This window comes from Aethalodelphis obliquidens, unplaced genomic scaffold (assembly GCF_003676395.1).
Source record: "Aethalodelphis obliquidens isolate GAN/ISIS:26980383/991018 unplaced genomic scaffold, ASM367639v1 scaffold71, whole genome shotgun sequence".
NCBI classification, from domain to species: Eukaryota; Metazoa; Chordata; class Mammalia; order Artiodactyla; family Delphinidae; genus Aethalodelphis; species Aethalodelphis obliquidens.
This window is the reverse complement of record NW_020838015.1, coordinates 10,420,158-10,432,188: the sequence shown is the minus strand read 5'-3', so window position 1 is coordinate 10,432,188 and position 12,031 is coordinate 10,420,158. Positions and strand designations below refer to the sequence as shown.

General features: G+C 40.7%; 1 pseudogene; it reads left to right on the top strand.

The window, feature by feature from the left end:
* Positions 1-216: 216 nt before the first annotated feature.
* On the top strand, positions 217-1,783 carry LOC113611917 (glycylpeptide N-tetradecanoyltransferase 1 pseudogene; annotated as a pseudogene).
* Positions 1,784-12,031: the final 10,248 nt, after the last annotated feature.

The window sequence follows — 12,031 nt, the reverse complement described above, 5'->3', positions numbered from 1 at the left end:
AATATTCTAGGTACCACAGATGAGTTGGAAGGGTAGTGTGTGCGTGCATGTGTGTAGGAGGTGAAGCAAGCCCTTCTATTGCTCTCTTTTATTTGGATTAAATTATTTCTCATTCCTTCTATCCCTGATATGATTTTTTAAAATCTTTGAGATGTAATTCACGTGTCACATATCATACAATTCACCCATTTAAAGTGTATGTACAGGCAACTCAAGATGGCGGACGAGAGTGATACAGCAGTGAAGCCCCAGGCACCTCCAGTGCATTCCAGAAATGCAGCCAGAAATGCAATGGAAATGGCCATGAGCACTGCAGCGATTGCAAGAATGAGGAGGACAACAGCTACAATGAGGTGATTTGAGTCCAGCCAATGACACTGGAGCCAAAAAGAAGAAAAAGAAACAAAAAAAGATGAAAGAAAAAGGCCGTGAGACAGATTCAGCCCAGGATCAGCCTGTTAAGATGAACTCTTTGCCAGCAGAGAGGATCCAGGAAATACAGAAGGCCACTGAACTTTTTTTGGTGGCTCAAGGGACCTGCAAAAACCATGGAGGAGGCTAGCAAGTGAGGCTACCAGTTCTGGGACATGCAGCCCGTCCCCAAACTGGGAGAAGTTGTGAACATGCATGGTCCTGTGGAGCCTGACAAAGACAACATCCGCCAAGAGCCCTACACCCTGCCCCAGGGCTTCACCTGGGACGCCTTGGATCAGGGGGACCGTGGTGTGCTGAAAGAACTATACATCCTCCTGAACGAGAATTATGTGGAAGGTGATGACAACATGTTCCAATTTGATTATTCCCCAGAATTTCTTCTGTGGGCTCTCCGGCTGCCTGCCTGGCTCCCCCAGTGGCACTGTGGTGTTGTAGTGGTCTCAAGTCAGAAACTGGTTGGATTCATCATCGCCATCCCAGAAAACATCCGTATCTATGACACAGAGAAGAAGATGGTAGAGATCAACTTCTTGTGTGTCCATAAGAAGCTGCACTCCAAAAGGGTGGCTCCAGTCCTGATGCGTGAGATAACCCAGAGGGTTCACCTGGAGGGCATCTTCCAAGCTGTTTACACTGCTGGGATGGTATTACCAAAGCCTGTTGGCACCTGCAGGTACTAGCATCGGTCCCTAAACCCACGGAAGCTGAATGAAGTGAAGTTCTCCCACTTGAGCAGAAATATGACCATGCAACACACCATGAAGTTCTACCAACTGCCAGAGATTCCCAAGACAGCTGGGCCACAACCAATGGGAAAAAAGGACATTCCAGTAGTGCACCGGCTCCTCACCTGGTACCTGAAGCAGTTTCACCACATGCCAGTCAGGAGCCAGGAGGAGGTGGAACATTGGTTCTACCTCCAGGAGAATATCACTGACACTTTTGTGGTGGAGAGTGCAAACGGTGAGGTGACAGATGAGCGGAGCTTTTATACACTTCTATCTACCATCATAAACCACCCAACCCACAAGAGTCTAAAGGCTGCTTATTCTTTCTACAATATTCATATCCAGACCCCTCCTCTAGACCTTATGAGCAATGCCCTCGTTCTCACCAACATGAAAGGGTTTGACATGTTCAATGCAGTGGATCTTATGGAGAACAAAACCTTCCTGAAGAAGCTCAAGTTCAGCATAGGGGACAGCAACCTACAGCATTATCTTAACAATTGGAAGTGCCCAGCATGCGGGCAGAGAAGGTTGGGCTGGTGTTACAGTAACCAGTTGCCAGTGAGATTCTGGATAAAGCCACTGAGAATTCAAACCAGGAAATGGAGCCCCACCACTTGTTGGTCCAATTTTCACAAACGTGAGAATCTCTGGCAAGGGGAGCAGAACTGAACTGGCTTTACAAACCACCACTGAATTTGACAATTGTTTTGCAATGGCATAGGCTGTGTGATGTCACCTCTGGCCATGTCTCTGGTCTCCCTGTTTTTCAATTAATCACATCATTATGCAGCCGTGATCAAGGGAATGTAACTGCTGAAAACTAGCTCATGATTGGCATATTATGGAGTTAATGGGTTAATAATAAAAGTATATATATATATATATATATATATATATATATATAAAGTGTATGTACAGTTCAATGGTTTTTAGTATATTCACAGATATGTGTAAACATCACAGTTAATTTTAAAACATTTTCATCACATCAAGAAGAAACCATTTAGCTATCATCCCTCTATTTCCTCAGTCCCTCCTCCCAGCCCTAAGCATCTACTAATCTACTTTCTGTCTCTATATGTTTCCCTTTTCTGAATTTTCATATGAGTGGAATCATATAGTATATAGTCTTTTGTGACTGGCTTCCTTTACTTAGCATAATGTTTTCAAGGTTCATCCATGTTGTAGCATATGTTTCAGTACTTCATTCCTTTTTATAGCTGAATAATATTCCATTGTATGGATACCATATTTTGTTTATCCATTTGTCTGTTGATGGACATTTGGGTTGTTTCCACCTTTTGGTTATTGTGAATAATGCTGTTGTAAATATTCACGTACAAGTTTCTCTGTGGGCGTATGTTTTCATTTCTTTTGGGTAGATACCTAGAAGTGGGATTGCTGGGTCATATGGTAACTCTATGTTTAATCATTAAGGAACCACCAGACTATTTTTCAAAGTGGCTGCACCATTTTATATGTTCCTGCCAGCAGTGTATGAAGGTTTCTACTTCTCCACATCCTCCACATCAACACTTATCTGACTTTTTTTGTTCTAGTCATCCTAGTAGATGTGAAGTAGTATCTCATTGTGATTTTGATTTGCAGCATTTCCTTGATGACTAATGATGTCTGAGCATCTTTTAATTTGCTTTTTGGCCATTCATATATCTCATTTAGAGAATTGTATATTCAAATTCTTTGCCCATGTTTTAACTGGGTTAGTTATCTTTTTATTATTGAGTTGTAAGGGTTCTTTATATATTCTAGACACAAATCCCTTATTCTTTTTCCCATCACTTGGCTGAGATCCATGTCTGGTAGGAAAGTGCCCAAGGCAGACCTTGTAGTCAAGATGATGGTGTAAAAAGGCAGGAAAGAGCCTCAAACAGAAAAAGCTGTACATGTGGAGAAAGGGCCCAGCCTGTTTCTGGATTTTCTAGAAGTCTGGCAGCCCATGGAGGGGATCCTAGGCCAAGGGGAGCTGGCTACACCTAGCTAGCAGGTTAGCAATGCTACTCCAGGTAGCTGTTAAAAATTATTTGACCATACACAAACTTCACTAAATGATGCCCTTTCTGAGGAAAGCCTCACTCTGTGCTTGGTAATTTCAGCTCCTTGTCTTGGAATAATTATGCCAGTGTTCATAAAAATCTTATTCATGACACTTGTTAAAGACAGCAAGGCAGACTTTATTTGGGGGAGTACTACAATGGGGTTTACCATGGGGAAAGAGATGGGGCTTAACTTGGAATACAACAAGGAAGGGTAAGGATTTGTAATCAAGGAACAGGTTTAGGGTGGGTATATCAGTGTATGAAAGACTACTAAGAGGAAGCAACAGGGGTAAGGGGGGATTCTGGCTAAACTGACCTAACAGGATTCTAACTGAAGGCAGTCAGGGTGATCAGACATCACCTAGGGGATGGTAAAAGGTGAGGAATTCGATCAAATATTGAGAGTGATCAGATGGGGGGCATTCTCATTAAAGAGACTTAGGAGTCTCGCTAAAATTGGACAATGCAGAGAGGAACACAGAAGCTCAAAAGTCAGGGCCTAGTTGAGAAGGTAGTTGGAGACTGACTAAAGTTTGGTCAAGGAGAGACTCTTCGACACTAGTCCCCCACCCCAACTCCCGTACATTTTCCCTGTCTGCTTCCCTATGAGTAGACGGTCAAGGGAGACAAACACTCCTCAAGGCTATTGGGTGGTCTGATGGTTGCTAGGCAGCCCCCAGGGCCCCTTTCAAACTGTAGCCTGCCCCACACCCCTCCCGGCTGGCGTGCCCCTGCCCCACCTTATGGCGGCTGGCTGCTAGCAGTATTATGGGTCCCACAGCAAAGACTCATCTGCCTGCAGGCTGCACTGCCAAGGGCCAGGAAGAGGCAGCTCAGGCCTGGTGGGGGAGGGGGGCAAAGTCGTGTAAGTCCTTAGGATTCATCAGAACAACCAAAGCCCATTTGGTGCTGCAGGATGTCTCCACCACTCACCTCTTTGTCTCTTTTGCCATGCCCATTTCCCAGGTAAGGGAAGCTGGGAGCCCTAGAGGGTGGACCACTGGCACCCCTGGGGAGGGTCTGGCACCAGCAGGGGTTAATCTCCACATTATTGGGGCTCATTAGCCCCAGCCATAACCTCACTCCCTCTGTACTTCACTCCTAAAGGACCTGGGTTTCTGAGGTTCCTTCCCTATCACCCAAATACAAATTTGGGTAGGTCTGAGGTCCATATCTTGGCTTAATTGTGGTCACATGGATAGACAGTGGTGAGAGTGGGGCTAAGCTTGTTTGTTTTGCTCAGAAAGGACCAGAGCAGGCAAAGTGGGACCTTCAGGCAGTCTGTATGCTCCTGTTCCTGAGGTGGGAACAGTAGGTACTGTCACATACTGGGAATGAACTCCGCAGATATGGGCAAGAGCAGAAGGTACTTTCAGCCTGGGAGCCTCCCAGGGAACAGACGCTGCAGCCAGACTACCTGGGTCCGAATAGCGACTCCATCACTTACTAGTTGTGTGACTCTAAGAAAGTTACTTCACCTCTCTGAGTCTCGAGTTCCATAAATGAGGATAACAGTTCCTAACTCATAAGGTTGTTGGGGGGACTAACATGTGTTAATATATGTAAAGTGATGTGTTTACTGTTATTTTCATTGTGGATGGAAAGAGGGCAAATGCCTTGGTTTTCAAGGGCCTAGGCCTGGCAACTCTTGATTCCCATAGAGCTGATAGGCACTGAGAATCTGGGGCGTGGGCACTTCACCTACACTCGTGGTTAATCCTCTCAACAACCCAGTAATGTATCATCAGTCCCATTTTGCAGATATATCTCTTAGCAAGGCAAGGAAAAGGTTAGGGTTAAAGTAAGAGGGAGTGAGTGAGTGTGTGAAAAGCTCAGTCTCCTGACTTCTCCTACAGTGCCCTCTTCACTTCACCATCTGCAACAGACAGCTGAGGAAAAAACAATTCCTGGACAGCAGGATAGAAAAGTTGTTCTATGAAATCAGAGTAAAATGGCTTAGAGGGAAGAACTGCCAACAGAGAAGGGCTTCCTGCTTGGACCCTGAGCCATGTTTTGACTCCTGGTTCCTGGGGGTTGTTAGTTTCCTCTGAAGAGGGAACTTATTTCCCTTCTATAGGCAGAACCCAGGAAACAAGCCTACTTTCCTATAAGCTAACCTGAGTACTCTCCAAAGAAAGAAACTAGGTCTTCATTAATCACCAACTCCAGCTACCTCATCCCTCCCACCCCTTACAAATCAACAAACACAAAAACTTGAAACACTTGGCTCCTGGCCCAATGAGAACTTTGACCTTTTTATTTATTTATTTATTTATTTATTTGGCTGCGCCGGGTCTTAGTTGAGGCATTCAGGATGTTCGTTGCTGCATGTGGGATCTTTTAGTTGTGGCACATGGAATCTTGTTTCCGGACTAGGGATCGAACCCAGGCCCCCTGCATTGGGAGTGCAGAGCCTTAGCCACTGGACTGCCAGGGAAGTCCCAAGAACTTTGATTTCTAAGGAGTGAAGAAACCTCTGACTCCGCTCCAGATTTGTTGAATAAATATCTAGTGATTCCCAAAGCAGAAGAAATAATTTTCAGAAGGAAGAGATCAAGAACAAGGGAGAACAGTGACCTTGTTTTCCCATCGCCACATTCCTCTCCATTTCTGAGCCCTCTCTACTACTCTTAGAAGGAGGTAGAGAATCTGCCTTTGACTACTGTAAGAATGGAGTCAACCAAAGTTCAGAGGTTAGCTCAGATGGAGAGTAACAGAATCCAAGCCTATAACCACTGAGTCCCATCTCCTGGTTTTATCCCCCTCACAACTAGGACTCTCCCTAAACAGAGGTATAAACTTGCCTCCTGAGATTACCAGCCAGCCAAATTTTAGTACACACTTCACCCTCCACCCTCACACTCTAGCTCAAAGCTGAATTAAGACTTCGGGAGCATAAGGACTAAAAAAGAAATTGTTTGGGGGAAATCAGCTATTTGTCAATCAAGTCTTTTGCATCTTTAAATTCATATATGGACTATTCACGTGTAACATGCCTATCATTTTTAAATCCTCTGAAACAAATTAGATGTCATAAACTTCTCTTTCTCAGGAAAAATGGTTCTAAAGCATGAGGTAATTTGAACTTGTGAAACTGAAGTTGGATTCCAGATAAGTTATAGTTTTATTAAAGAAATTGAGAAAGTCCTGTTTAATGTGGCTGCCCTTTTGGGGGACTTTTTTTAAAGTTATTTCAAAAACATGAGTCTTTTTTGCCATATGAATTTTTGTTGCAATGTACACATAACATCAAACAGCTCGGGTGCAGGGAGTTCACCCTTTTCTAGGCTTCATATGACCTCTTCAGAGATCTTCAAAGACATTTTCAGAGAAAGCGCAGATAAATTTATGTTTTATTATAATCCTTTTCTCCATTCACATTCTCAATGTCTTTCTAAATTAGAGAAAGACATAGTTCTTGTACTACACTTTGAAATTATGATGTTATGACAGGCTGACATTTTAGCACCTTTTCTATGGCCAGCAATAATGATAGGCATCTTGTAGGCACATGTCTAAGGATGCTGTCTCCTTCCATTTCTATAAACTAAGAAATCTCATTATGTGCTTCTGCATGTTTTGAGGAAGTTGAAAATGACCCCAAACTTTCATTATCAAAGCTCTAATTTCACAGGTAAGCAAAACACACTCCTTTTAAGCAGCATTGTGTACAAGGTGTGCAGGACATTTAACGGGCAAAATATTTTCATTTTCTTTAGTACGTTTATAGACTGAATGGAATTTTCAAAATTTATGTGTGTACTGTCTGCTGAATATGCAGATAGATGAGCAAAATCTAGTTTGTATTGTTCTGCTTTCTGTGGTTTCATTAACATCTTCATAGGTATCAAGAAAGCAATATGAAACTCTACCTTTTTTAAAAAAAATTGAAGTACCTAATAACTAAGTTTTTTCTTGCTGAGATCAGACTCATCATTTGACACACCGTAAAAAGCATGATCATTGGTAAGATATGACAGAATCAGATCTATGCTATAAGGGACCTACATATCTGTTATCAAAATTTCCCCCTTTTGTTTGCCTAGATTTGCAACCTCGTAATCAGGATATGTAACTTTAGTCAGTTTCATAGAGTAATCAAAGGAATAACATGATAATGCATGTTCATTTGTGTGGTATGCCCAAGCTAATTCAGTGGCTGTTATTTTCAACCGAGCAGTGGCGTCTTTTGTGGAGACTTTTGATTGATTTAGAAGTACTTGCCAGTCTTATCCAGGACTTGTAAGATTCAGTCTCTATATGTGCTTTCACATACCGTTCTTCACCATGCCCAATCCCAAATTCTTTATATTGTGTAATAGGTCCTGTTTGGGTTATTTACCTCCCTAATCCAGTTGTATATGGTCTTCACCTGTCTAAAATAACACAGTAGTTTAGCCTTCTTTTTCAATGATGCTAGTATTGGTATTGTAATCGTTCTCATTTTCATTATCTGCATTCTTGCAGAACATGGTGTTATGGGCTGAACTGTGTCCCTCCAAAATTCATATGTTGAAGCCCCAACCCGCAGTATCAAAGAATGTGGCTCTATTTGGAGATAGGGCCTTTAAAGAGGTGATTTAAGGCTGTTAGGGTGGGCCCTGATCCAATCTGACTGTGTCCTTATAAGAAGAGGAAATTTGGACACACAGGGAGACACGAGGAGTGCACGCTATGCAGTGGAAAGACCATGTGAGGACACAGGGAGAAGGCAGCAATCTACAAGCCAGGAGAGAGGCATCCAAAGAAACTAAACCTGCCAACATCTTGATCTTGGACTTCCTAGGCTCCAGAATTGTGAGAAATAAATTTCTGTTGTTTAAGCCACCCAGTCTATGGTATTTTGTTACTGCCGCCTAAGCAGACTAAGACACATGGTGACAATATTTACAATGTTAAAGGTTAAACTAGCACTATTTCAATACAATTACTGCAAAGTATAGGCAAAGTCACAGACTGTTAATGCTCATGATTACAATACACTTAAGTTGCACACTGAAGTGGCATCATTCAGAGTGATGCAACAATGAATCATCCATTATTCATTCAGAATGATGCAATAATGAATGATCCATTACTGTGAACCAAAATCATGGTTGTCAATATCAGTATCCAGAGGAAAAAACAGCTACAACAACTGCAGAAGGCAGATAATCTATACCATACTTGTTTCACACTAAAAACTGTGTTGTTTTCACCCCCTATTTTGGGGGCCACCATACAGGTTTTATACTCCCCCCTCAACAATATTTAGCACCCACCAGCGAAAATTAAGACTTTTGATATCCCAGGAAGGGGTTTCCTGGGATTCAGGACTTTCAGTGCTAAAACTGTAATAGTTCAAGGCAAACCAAGACAGTTGGCCATCCTAAGTGGTGCTCCTGGGATGCCACTGGCTATGTTCTATTTCTTGCCTGGGTGATGGTCACATGATGTACTTTATAATAACTTTTAGCTGTACATTTATGTTTTATGCGTTTTTATGTTAGTGTATTTGTTTTTCAATATATTTTAGAAAAAGTTATGCCCCCTCTCTTCCCATCCCATATGTAATTCAAAATAAAATGATACTAAATCATAAAACAGAACAAAATCTAACCAATTTCTGATTTTTTCCATGGTATATATATAATGTAAAATTGATTCCACTTTTTGTGATACCCTACTTTGCTGGTGTCTTAGGTACCTGTTTATTTAAACAACCTGGTATTGCCCTCAATGAATGACATCACATTACCAAACACAACATTGGCAGGCCTTCTGACACTAGCCCCATGTGACCTTTTGCTTTTTATCACTCTTTCAGGTAGAGTTAATGGTTCCTTTCCACTGCACTTTGTGTCAGTGCTGATCACAATTAATTGAAATTAGGTGTTTATTATGTGTCTGCCAACATTACACTGAACTCCTTGAGAGAAGAATGGTGCCTTGTTCATTTCTGCATCATCAGTGCTTTGTGATTGGTACTTGGTGACATTTTTTGAATGAATGATGGGATTTTATTAGGGCCAGCTATTAAAGTCTTCCCTCCCTGGTGCCCTTGTACTACAACTGCATTATAAGCCTTCCTATGTTGGCTAAATCCCAAACTGGCTCTGTCCAACTGACAGCATTTATTTTCTGAGCACCCCCATTACCCTAGAATATAGAGCTGGTATAAAATTCATTTATATAAGATACATTTATTGACTATATCAATAAATACAGTCAATAAATGTACCCTGACCTGTGCCTGCAGTACAAAGAGGCAAAATCTAAATTGAAAAGATACAAAAAAAAGTAAATAAAATAAATGGAAAGCGTAATCAAATGCTGAATTATGGCAGGGAAAACCGGTCTACATGAATCATTTACTGAGCCTTCTACATTGATGGCTCCTGGAAATAACTGTTTGACATCATCTTCTAGAGGTGCCAAACAGTTACTTCCAAAAACCCAAGGGGTTTTTGATCATTTTTCCAAGTTTTAGTATTGATTTTTTTGGGGGGAGTGTGTCTTCCAAGCTCCTCACTCAGCCATTCTGAAAATCCCCACAATTATTTATTAATTGTTGTACAACATTCTCTATCCATGAGAATAGATACTATAAATAGCCCAAGATAAAGAGGCATTGCTGTCTTGAAACATAAGGCAAAGATAGCTTCTTCACTGCCCAAAAGCACAAAACAAAGCAAAATCTGTCAAAATCATTTTTAATATTCAACTCATAAAATAACATATATTAGGTAATCTGATGGCCCTTGGCCATTATGAGGTACTTTTGTTTTCCTGTTTTGTCTTAGAGGTATTTTGTGCTTTTGATGCAATCAAATTTATTTACTTGTATCTCTATGTTTTATGCCTACCCTACCCTATATTTCCTTTTATAATTTTATATTTTATGTTCAGGGCTTTTATATGAAATTTACTTTCATGAAAGTTGTGAACCAAAGATCTAACTTTATTTATCCTAAGTGGATAACAAGTGTTCCTAAGACCATTTACTGAGTACTTTATCCTTTTTTTTTTTTTTTTTTTTTTTTTTTTTTTTTTTTTTTTTTTTTTTTGCTGTACACGGGCCTCTCACTGCGTGGTCTCTCCCGTTGCGGAGCACAGGCTCCAGACAGGCAGGCTCAGCGGCCATGGCCATGGTTCACGGGCCTAGCTGCTCCGCGGCATGTGGGATCTTCCTGGACCGGGGCACGAACCCACGTCCCCTGCATCAGCAGGCGGACTCTCAACCACTGCGCCACCAGGGAAGCCCCCTATCCTTTCTCCTTTGTCAAAAACTGAATTCCCTTATACAGTTGGATCTGTTTTGGACTCTTCATTCTGATCCATTGATTCATTTGTCAGTGTTTCTTCCATTACCACATCATTTTAATTACTACACCTCTATGGTGTGTTTTGATATTTGATAGGGCAAGTTAAGTCTCAACCCACTGTTCTTTTTCAAAATTGTCTCGGCTATTTTTGCACTTTTTCTCTTCCAAGTGATTTTTAGAATCAATTTGTTGAGTTCTGTAAAACTTTTCACTAGGATTTTGATTGGGATTAAATTTATAGACTTTTATAGGTCATTGACATCTTTACAATATTGAGTTTTACCATAGTGAAATACAACATATCTATCACTTCACTCAGATATTCTTCCATTTCCATCTGTAAAGTTTGGGGTTTTTTCATCTAGATTTTGTACATTTATTATAGATTTTTTTCCCCTGGGTAATTTATAGTTCTGGGAGTTGTTGTGACTGGGATCTTTTTAAAATCTATTACAATGCCCGGTAGATTATTGTTGGTGTATGAAAATATTATTGCTTTTTGTATGTTGCTCTTGTATTTTGCCACTTTGCTAAATTATTTGTACTGGTTCTAATGGTTTCTCGATTGACTGTCTTGGATTTTTTATGTAGACAATTATATTGCTTACAAATAATGATAGTCATATTTCCCTTTTTATTATTTATATCTCTTTTGCCAAAGTTAATTCATTCATTCAATTAATATTTGGCAGCTGTTTATGTGCCAGGGCAGCTGCCATGTGCCAGGCATTGTTCTACACTTGGGGGATACAGTAATGGACAAAACAGACAGGTTTATGCCCTCTAGTGCTTATATTCTATTCAGGAGACATTGACAATTTAGGAAAGGCATAAAAAGGTCAGTCACCTAGCTGCATGTAAATCAAGGAAGTTAGAACACTCCCTAACAGCATACACAAAAATAAACTCAAAATGGCTTAAAGATTTAAATATACAACATGATACCATAAAACTCCTAGAAGAGAACATAGGCAAAACATTCTTTGACATAAATCATAGCAATGTTTTCTTAGATCGGTCTCCCAAGAAAAAAGAAATAAAAGCAAAAATAAACAAATGAGACCTAATGAAACTTATAAGCTTTGCACAACAAAGGAAACCATAAACAAAATGAAAAGAAAACCTACAGACTGGGAATAGATATTCGCAAATGATGCAACCAACAAGGGCTTAATTTCCAAAATATACGAACAGCCCATACAACTCAATATTAAAAAAACAAACAACCCAATCAAAAAATGGGGAGAAGATCTAAATAGACCTTTCTCCAAAGAAGACATACAGATGGGCAATGGGCACATGAAAAGATACTCCTCATTGGTAATTATTAGAGAAAGGCAAATCAAAACTACAATGAGGTATCACCTCACACTGGTCAGAATGGCTATCATTAAAAAGTCTACAGATAACAAATTCTGGAGAGGGTGTGGAGAAAATGGAACCCTCCTACACTGTTGGTGGGAATGTAAATTTGGTGCGGCCACTATGGAGAAAACTAAAAATA